The 10,692-nt window shown below is 37.7% G+C and overlaps 1 protein-coding gene across 1 annotated transcript in view; it reads right to left on the reverse strand.

The window, feature by feature from the left end:
* Nucleotides 1–10,447, reverse strand: part of ATP2C1 (ATPase secretory pathway Ca2+ transporting 1) — a 74,838-nt gene extending 64,391 nt beyond the window's left edge. The window contains exon 1 of the mRNA XM_075418884.1: nt 10,375–10,447. The gene's annotated coding sequence lies outside the window, so the exon portion shown is untranslated. The remainder of the gene's footprint in view (nt 1–10,374) is intronic.
* Between the last annotated feature and the right edge of the window lie 245 nt (nt 10,448–10,692).

Raw genomic sequence — 10,692 nt, forward strand, 5'->3', positions numbered from 1 at the left:
TGCATCACCAAGGGCTGGAGACAGCCGCAACTGAAATTGCCAGGAATGGATATGGGAGGGACAAAGCCCGTGGCTACATGGTATGAATTGGGAGGGTATATTCCACCAGCCTGTCGCAATGGGGGGAGGGGGTAAAAGGGCCCCGAGGTGCCCCTCTCTCTCCCTTCCAGTAAATCAGTGACTAACATCAGCTCCATTCTGTGCATCTGTAACAAGCCAAGATGCACCAGAGGGGGATTTAATTTAAAAAGAGTTGAAACTTGTACCGTATGCCCTCCTCCCCACCATCTGGCTAGTGGGGACTTTCTGTACAAAATCAGCATGCCAACTGCCTATTCAGAAGTAAAAAAAAAAAAAAAAAGAAGTTTCTCTTTCAGTAAAAATATTACATAGTTCCCATTCCATCTTTAAGGGCCTCCAACGTAATCCAGATCTGTCGACGAATTCTGAGGATACAACTCTATTTATAGACTACAGAAACTGGCAGTGATAGATCCATGAAAAGCTTGTTTCCTGTTTGAATTTCAGCTTGAAGTAAATTATAACCCTAAAGATTCCGTATACTATTTGAAAACTTCCCAGAATCTGTTTATATCTATTCAGAGACATGATTTCTATCACATATCTTACATATTCCATATAATATGTAAGGTCATAAGATTATAATAAGATGTATTAAGATATTGTTATGAGATCGTATTTATCATATCACATCAAATGTTACATTGTATATTTTACAATTCCTGTAATATCTAGGATTTAATTAATCACAAATCTATGTTTATATCTATCATTAGTTTAGCTATTATCAGGTTGTATCTAATCATACGTCTATCCAGCCATATAGCTATGGTTTATTTAATATGCTGAACTAAAAAGATATAAAGCTGTAAATGTTTGATTCATCACTCATTGACCTATGGAAAATCATCCATCCAGGGGAAAAAAATAAAACTATCGTTGGAAGCCTCTGACATTGTAGGCACAACGTGGATTAATTAGAAGTGACTTATGTGTGTATACAGTGGGAACCAAAATCTTGATTTTGCTGCTCTTGAAGTTGCAGAACAGGACTCCTAGAGAATTTTCTTCAGTAGATACAGATTCCAGCAAACCAGGTGCTTTTAAGAATTTATCTTTTATATCTCCCCATAATTTTCACTCCAAATTGTTTTCACTTTTTGAAAAGTTGATCTTTGGTTGTTTACAGCCTCACATCTTCAACGTGTGTACAGAGTCTGATGCTGTTTTTCACTTCCTGGGACAGATTACAAAGGATTCTAACTAAGCTAACCTTAGTGTTTCAGTTTTTCCTGTTGATAAAGGCTGTTATGTCCTAAGCCGTTGTCTCCCTGGAATATCTTAAGAGAGCGACAGGTTTGAAGAAATTAAGCTTTGCAGCAATTAAGCTATTACATCCTACAGAGTCTAATCAAGATCCTACCTCCAGGGTCAAAGTGTAAGGAAGACAGAACTGTAACAGAGAAACTAAAGTTCAGTGGGAAAAAGTAAGGTCCATTTTTAGATTTGCTAAAACCTTTAAAACAGCATTTTCTTGTGCTGTTTGTGACAAAAGGAAAACCACCGTTTTCCCCCCCTCAAGTCCTAGGCCACTTAAAGAAGTACATCCATCTTGAAGAAAAGAACAAGTGACTTCACACATTTCTGCAGCCCTTCACACAATGGCTTCTGATCCCAACGGGAACTTTTTAGCAAATATTTTCTAATGAGTCCCAGGTTTACTGTCGGTATACAAGCATCACAAGCACTTATCTTTAAGCAGTACTCTTTTTTGTTGTTGCTGTTGTTACATTTACATGATTTTGAACCAGCGTAGTCATTTGTGACAGTGATTCCATTCACCCTTTCAAAATAGCTGTGGCATGACCTCCCGTCCTTCCATGCAAAGTTGGCCCTGCTCAAACCCAGTGCCTCTTGGGGCACCGTAACTGAAGGAGCAACTACATGAAATTTGTTCAGGTTTAAAAGCTTCTAATGGCAATTCTCAGCACTTATGAGTCCTGTATATAGGCTGGTTGCAAATGTATTTTTTTATGTTAGCCCTCATTGAAAATACCACATGTTACTACGAAAGGCAACTGCTATTAAGATTGCTATCACTAATTCAGGTTCCTCCCTTTGTCCCACAGACTTAGTTCAGGCTGTAGTAGCCTATAACAAACCTCCTGTGGATGCAAAGCAAATACCATAAAGAAAGAGGCTACAACCAAAAGCCTGATTCCTACTATACTGCTGTGTTAATAGTATTTGCAGTTTCCGGGCTTTAATATCATATTCTTTGATATTACATGCTGGTTCCTGGAACTGTGCAATTGTATCAAAGATGTCTGCCTATGCTGAAAAAAGTTTCTAATCCTTTTAGTTAAAGAAAAGCTTGAAAGCATGAATCTCAAAACTTGAATAGAAAAGGCCAAATGAAATTTCTCTGAAAAGAAATCAGAATTTGAAAGGCCAAGTCATTTTTGTAATTGTTGGGATTGACAGTCCTGGAATTTCTAGCATGCAAAAGCATTTTCAGCTAACCTTTTTTAATGCGTCTAGAGCATTTTCTGCTCTAATTAATTTTAAAATATACTTAAAAAATAGGGCCGCTATATTTATGTCTAATTTCCTGGGGAGAAATCTGAATATATACATGTGTTACTGAGTACACGTGAGCCTGGTACCTCTTAATTGTAACACATGTTCAGTACATCTGATGGTGTGATAAGCTGGTTTGACAGAGCATAGCTTGAGAAATTCAATTACATAAACAGGAATCACAAGGATCTTTTTTGTTTCACTGTTTCAGAACTTTAAATGCTACCTAAATTTTGGTGGGTTTCTTGTCTTTCCATGGCATTAGAAATGCTAACATGAAGGTCCCATAAATTATATCTAATCCATTTGTATCTGGCAGACTTACTCAGTTTAAAAAGGGAGGAAACAGTGGGATGGCACAGTGAGAATTTTTTAATTAAAAATAATGCATTTCATTTGTACACAAATAAAGCTACAGTAATGGATATATCTTAAATTTTGAAATCTTTTCTCTTGGCTTTCAACCCTTGACATGCTTGTGTTTACATACACTGCTCTACCAGTTATTCAAAGAATCCTGTAAAAGTCCAGTTTAGTCTCTCTCTAAGCTTTCTACTGCATTGCCTATTCTGTTAAGATTTTTTTTTACTAGATTTCAGAAGTGGCAGCCAGCCTGTTCCACTCTGCCCACCTCCCCAAGCAATAGTTGTTGTCAGCAGCCATTCAGCTTCAGTGAAGAACCTGACCATATCTGATTGAGATGATACCAGTGTCACTAAAAGTGCCTAAATGAAAAATAGTATTTCAGGAAGTGTAATACAATCCTATTTTAAATGTCAACAACAGAAGAATTCTTCAGCAGACCATCTCATCAACTTAGACTCCAAAAAAATAAATAAGTAAGCATTGACCATTCAGGTTAAGAAGTTTTCAACTTCTTAAAATAAGAATTTGAATAGTATAAACCATTAGTCAAGGGCTGCCACAGTCCATAAGCAGCTAGATAAGTTCTACAAGATACTAAGGGACCACAGCTCCTCTTCACTTTAAGATTAACAGCTCAACACTAAGATTAGGATCCTTGTTTAGCATAGTCCTTCCTTCAAGTGGTTTGTATGACTTGCTGTTTTCTTATGACAATACCAAAACCTGCTGATCTTAAAGTGTGACAGACATAGTGTATGCTTGAAAAATCAACTAGTCATTTTTGACACAAAGCAGTGGAGACCCAGCTTATACTTCAACTATAAGATTGTAATTCAAAGATGTTTATCTGAAGGGGCAAAACATCTAAACTTCAATACCAGTGATCATAATTCAAGATTCACTTAGGGGGAAAAAAGAAGAATCTGCACATCTCTAGAAAACTTCATACAATCCTGACAGGAATTTCTGTGCAACTACAGTAGGAAGTCTAGCATAAAGCCAAACCAGAGCAAATGGGGACTTATGCTGATGCAGTCTCTCAAATATTGATGCAAATGAGCTTAGAACAAGTTAATGTGACAAAGGATACCTGAGCTACCCACCTCTATTAGAAATTGGAGTTTTCCAAATGAATTTGTGAACTGCAGGGAACTGTCGGGACACAAGAATCATTTTGGCATGATGGTGTTAAGCATAAAATATTGAACAGCATAATACCCATCAGCCCTAAAGAATCACAAAGTATTTCAGATTCTGGACATACCACCCCAGGAATACACAGCAATCAGTTAATGCTTTTTATGTTTCTGAACAATGAAGAACAGAAATTAGGGAAAATATTTCATTAGAGAAGTGAGTCAAGCCTGTATTTAATCACAAAAATCATAGCACCTTAGTCATTCAAAGCAAGCAGCACTTTTAACATGTCATCTCAAATTTAACATATGCATAGTTTTTACATACCAAAAAGTATACCATATTATTAAACAAACTTAACTTCACATGTCTAAAGCCTTTATAATTAAGTTTTCATTCGTAGCTGTATAGATTTCTTAGTTGTCCTAGTAGAGAAGTACTATGTCCTTTGTAATACCTGTGTATTTCATAGAGCGCTTATATTGGAAACTTGAGGCAGCTACACCAAATGCATCTTTAGATACAGCAATCTTTAGAAAAGCAAAATAAAGCCAGACTACAGGTGCCCCACTCCTATTTTACCTCAATAGTAGTGCTTGGACTACCACAGCCATAATACAAGCATTATCACTGTTGCAACACTGGCAATAGTAGATCTCTTCTCTCCTATACACATTAAGAGACAGCATCAGTTCCAGCTAGAGGTTGACTTGTATGTGATGGGAGGTACTGTTAATCTCGGAGCAGAAATCAAGTGCCATTGCTATTTCAGCAAAAGCTGTTAGATTTTTTACTGGGGAATGTGTCCCGCTCAGACCCTTTAGCTGCATCCTCAGTAGCTCATCTCCAGGCTGACTTGATGTCTAAAATCTTTCCCACTTGGAAGAGATCATTCTTGAAAAAGTCTTAGATTGTCACTTGAGGACATGAAATGTGTCCTTTAAAATGCCTGTAGTCCTATAATTTCAGGAACTGAGTGTCAAACATATGTCAAATTCAGTCTAATGTTGCTTGGCATATAACGACTACATTTACAAAGTTCAACAGTGCCATTTTGATTCAACCAATATAGATTTTAAAGCTGTGAGGAGTTATTTCTGTAATCCAGTCTGGCTGTACATGTAACAGAGAACTTCTGTCTGTAAACTGTGCACAAAGACTGTAACCTCCGTTTCATCTATGTAAAATCTTTTACAAGCACCTCTAACCAGAATTTCAGAGTACAGGCTGACAACAGATAAATTATTCCAAAGGTTACGTACTGACTGAAGGGTGTACTTTATTTCCTATTTGCATGCAGCCTGCAAGCTTTTTTCTCCACATCCTTTGTGAGCACTATCTTCCTCAAAGCTACTTTGAGATAAGATTTTGACTGTTAAACTGGGAAGAGTTGCCTCTGAGGGGAAAAAAAAGATAAGGCAAAAGAACAATGCACCACATAAGCAAACATCTGATAAACTCTGTTAGGAGAACATCCTGCAAGAGGAACTGTACTGTTCCTACTCAGACCTTAGAGCGACTTACAAATCCTGCCCAGTCACAGTTAGGACAGTGATTTGAAGGAAAGACAGCTTGATGCAACTCAGCATAGGTGCTGTTACCAAACTCTAATCAAATTAATTTAGAAAGCAGTGATTGAACTGTAAACTTAGGAAAGACAAGTATGTTTTCATGACAGGGAATAGCTCTCCCATGACAGTTAGGGGAATATCTTGCCTGGTCTCCAGCAGTCTGGTGTACTCTGGTTGACCAACTTGTTAACTGACTGAGTTGCAGTAGGGAGTCAACCACTACCAGGTATCGGAGTCAAGGATTTTCTCAGATATGTTCTTCAGAGTAGGGGTTGGGGGGAGGGGATGGTGGTGGTGGTGTTTTAATACCCCAAGAGGTGACAACACTGACAAGAGCTTTTCCAGCACATGAAGTACTCATGACTACTCTCCCCTGCATGATCTCTGATGAAATGCTGCTCTTACAGGCAGTTTTAATAGGATGCCCCCCCTCTTTTCAGTAAGTGTGTGGATGTTTTACATCTTTGGGACTCCTCTATCCATGAGCTCCACTGTCACTGGAGGAGAGGGACAGATACAGCTCACTTCCTTCAGAAAAGAGGCTAAAAAGGGTTCTGCCAAAGTAGCTGTGTTAATTGCTAAAGACATACATGCTCTCAATGATAAGCACAAGGTACAAATCATTCTGTGCTGCCTCAGTTGTGGACTCCCAGAGCTCTTTTGGTGGTTTCCCTAAAGGATCAAACCTCATCTGTTAATGCTCATGCTTAGAAGCTCATTGATGGTATCACTCTTATGCATGAACTGCTAGCTAGAGAAATTATTTTAGCATTCATCTTGTGGTTGGTGGGTAACTCAAAAATAATTCTAAAGAAGCATTGGCTGCAGAAGCTATAAAAAATGTCTGTTTACTGCTAGGATTCAGGAGTAGAGCTGGTGGTTTCCCCAGCACCAAACAATGGTTCCTCCATTTTCTTTAACATTGGCCAGATGTCTTTTGGAAGCTGATTGTAAAGGAAAAAAGCATCCTATGGCTTCTTTCTGGAAAGAGTTTTACCTGGGTCCAACCAGCATTTTCAACAGGAAGTCTAAGTCTTATGGCCATGTTTTGGAAAGAGGTAACCCTACAATACTCTTGAAAAGTCATTTCCTTAAACACTAACTCAGATACACTCAAACTAGCAAAGGCAAAATTTATTACTTGCTTTGCCAAATGAATTGAAAAATTACTTCAAGGAAAGGAGACAAACCTCCTAGCATATACACCATTAAACAAGCCACATATATTCTTTCTATTGTATTTTATCTAAGCAGAGAGGCCTCTTAAACACCTTAAAATAATAGGCCTTTTATGTTTGTCAAGAAAATAACTGGAATGTTAATAGCTATACTATGTCTTTATCAGCAGGAGCAAAAAAAGTTTTCTGATTTGCATACTCAGAAATGGGGTTGACTGGGATTAGTCAGCCATGTCACTAAACTCACAAACCCATTGCATAGTCACTGAGGAAATCTCATTTCCAGGGCTACTTAGCTGCTGTTTCAGAATTTCTCACAGCCACTTCCAGGGCTAAAATTCACAGGGTTTTGGATTTTCCAGCCCCTCAAAAGCAGCAGTAACCATATAAAACATACATTATATTTTCACCTTCTCTCTGGTGTCTTCTTTTCTATATCTTCTAGGTTTCTTCATTATCATTTTTATTTGGAGCTTTTTTAAGTTATAGAAAAAAAAAAAAAAAATCTTAATTCCTCTGTCAATAACGGTTCCACACCCTAGGGCATTGTTTCATTCATTTCCTTACTCAGGCTGAATTAATATTAAATGCCTCAGACCTTTCAAAAACTTAATCGGTTTTATGGAAAAATTCAATGTGTAGAATTAGATAAGAATTACTCTTAAAAAAATACATATTCCCATAATAAATAGCTATACAGGTCAAGATAAAAGCCTTATTTAACCAGAATTACATCCTGAAATCAGCTGTACTGTTAAAATGTTGCTTACTCTCAAAGAAGCTCTACCATATAGCCATAGAGTATATTTTCATACCATTTCTATCAAGCTTGTAAAAAATCTTTCAGATTTTTGTGTTTTAAAACATTCAAAATAGAGTTAAAAATAGGAGAGAAAAATTGTAAAGGTCATAAATAATTCCATTATTGGATCATACTGATACCCCATGAAGTCCATGTTCCTGGGCCTGGTATGTTCAGTAAGGAATGATTCCAGGAGGTGATCCAAGAAGGGAAACATTTATTACACTGCCAGTATGGAAACAGTCTACCTAAGCCATACTGTATACCTGAAGCAAGTTTATCCTGCTTAGTATAAGTCTGGATGTTCTTATCTATATACATGTCCTTCTTATCTGTTTATCTCTTGGACTTCGTAAGATGCTGTGATAATTTCCAGAATCCATTGTTTCTGAACAATATGCATTTATTTCACAGCTTTAGTTTTTACTGAAATAATTGATGTCTAATGCTCTTGCTGATGATTGGTTTCTGCAAAGTTTCTAAGCAACCAGTAAATTGGATTTTTAGTTGTCTAGTTTCCAGAGTAAAATGCAACTCATTAAAGTGAGCATGCAAAGCTGAGGTCAGACTGAAACCATTACACTTATTTTAATGTTATATTTCATTTAAAATGCTTGATCAGAGAACAAGTCTCCTAGGATGCATCTCTTTTCTGGAACATCTAAGTGAACAGCAGTTCAACAAACCTCATCACATTGCCTGATATTGTGCAGTGAATGTAAAGAGAATGAATAATAGCATCACATTCAGTTCATTTTATATTGATAAAACTTGGTGTCTTGGGACTAACATACTAATAAGCACATGAATGCTTGTTTTGATTAAATGGATTTCTTCCAGCAGTTTGGAGCAGCAATGCCAGAAGCATATTGCACTGAAGATATTCACATCCTTACACATACAGAATGATTTAATTTAGCATCAAGTTACAGGTTGCTCTCTAAACCATTCAACCTCACCAATTAACGTTCAAGTTATAACTGATCTATGCATCCTCTGAAGTTCAGCTGTCAGGATAAACCTTGACCAACTCAAAGTTACTAGCCCGCTAGCCCTTCATACATCCTCTGCTTGTGATTTTTGCCTCCGTGACTGTACAAGCAGCACTATGAGCATCAGACAAAAACTGTCTGAATGAAACATGACTGTAGCACTGTTAGCAGGGATCCATCAGCCCTCCTGAGCTTTAATACCTGTCCAGATCAGTAGTGGGTGAATACTGAGAAAGCAATGACAAAAATCTCTCAAATATAAAGCTGTTAGTCATCTACTGACAATATTTATTAAAAGGCATTGAGGCAGTATTAAGCAAACAATCCCAACAATTTACCCTGCTAGATAACAGAATGTGATCCTCAGAAATATAAAGCTTATTCTCAACACCATGCAGGGCAACCTGCTGAGCTCAGCTGCCCTTCCCACCCTACGTTTGTAGAGTCAAAGCAGCAAATGTTAGCATTAGTGAGTATCAGCCCTGCCAACACTGGACAAACCCAAAGGGGAGCAAATACAATGTTTCTTTAAACAGGTACTGCTTGAGCTGTTAGCCACTGTAAAAACATTAGGAGTAAGAAAAAGAAAATATGAACATTACTGTACCAAAACAGGAAAAGCAGATTCCCCCCCCCCCCCCCCCCGCCACCAGTTATAGCCCTGGTGCTTTTTTTCAAAAATATATCATGTCAAAGGAATGTTCTTTTCTTGCCTGCTGACCTCTCATTTAGAGAAGTATGCTTTTCAATATCACTTAGTGCACAAAGAGCAAAGATGTTTAACTGTTTCAAAGGAATGCAGAATTCCAGCTCTTCTTATAGGCTTCTTCTGAATGCTCATCACATAGCTGAATATTGAGCACATATTGGATGAAAAAGAACAGTAATCCATCAGAGATGGCTCCATTCCAGGCTCACCCCTTCTCCGCTTCATGCTAAACAGCTTCCCTTCCCTTGTGAAACAGCAACAACTTCAGATAACATTTCAGTTCTCCCAAGGATATTCATGTTGCATTTAAGTCAAGAAATCATGATCTACCAAAACACTTGATAAACTAAGGTACAAGCCCTACTGCCAAGAATTTAACCTTTTATTTAACACAGATTCAAATGACAAAGAGCCCAAATACTGACCAGTCCCTACACATGATCTCAGACTAATTAACATCTCAGAGGCAAAGTCCTTACAGCATAGAGAAAAGCAGAGCATAATGTTTATGGCTAATGGAAGAGTTAAGAGGGGAAGCCTGGTTTATTTTATATATATATTTAGGAATTCATTTTCTCAAATATACGACCCTTAGTGTAACAAGCAGATTCAAGACTATCAAAAGTAGAAGGAAGTTTAACAATTTCTTCAGACAGCTAGGATGGAGATGAGTGATTCAAGATGAACTGGAATTACACTGAAATTGGCTTATGACAGCAGTGAAATACAGATTTTTGTGACCCTCAGACAGGTAATGACTACTTAAAGCTTCATGGTCTCAGACCCAAATTGCTTTAAATATCCAGTAATTTTCTTGGAGTCAAAAATTATTTGTTCGCAGGGCTAATTTTCCTCAAAGTCCCAAAGCTCTTATAAAAACTTAAACACAGCCATTACTCCAAGATACTGACATTTAGAAAACAGTGCACCTAAACTTCTGATCCTTCCCCTTTAATATATAGCTAGGTCACCCACAGGGTTACAATTGAAGGAGGTTTTTCTTTTAATCTGTTTTTACCTTTTCTTGAATCCTCTTGTCTTTCACTGTCGATACAAGTTTCCAAACTGCATGGATAGGAAGCTGTACGAGGTAGGAGAAGACAGACTTATGCAGCAGATTATCCATAGTTTAAGCAATTTCTGTTACTGCACAGTTAGAGAGGCTTCCCTGGCTGGAGTTTGAGATCTGAAAGCATGTTTTCTGCCTCTTCCCAGAGATCAGTAGTCCTTGATTGTTGCACAATCCTTTTCTGCAGAGCAACTGGTGAAAATCAAAAACATTAAACGCAGAGCCTGCAAGTGACCAGTGTTGAAGTGCCACAAGGGCAGAGCGAGC

This window comes from Opisthocomus hoazin, chromosome 4, assembly GCF_030867145.1.
Source record: "Opisthocomus hoazin isolate bOpiHoa1 chromosome 4, bOpiHoa1.hap1, whole genome shotgun sequence".
Taxonomy (NCBI): domain Eukaryota; kingdom Metazoa; phylum Chordata; class Aves; order Opisthocomiformes; family Opisthocomidae; genus Opisthocomus; species Opisthocomus hoazin.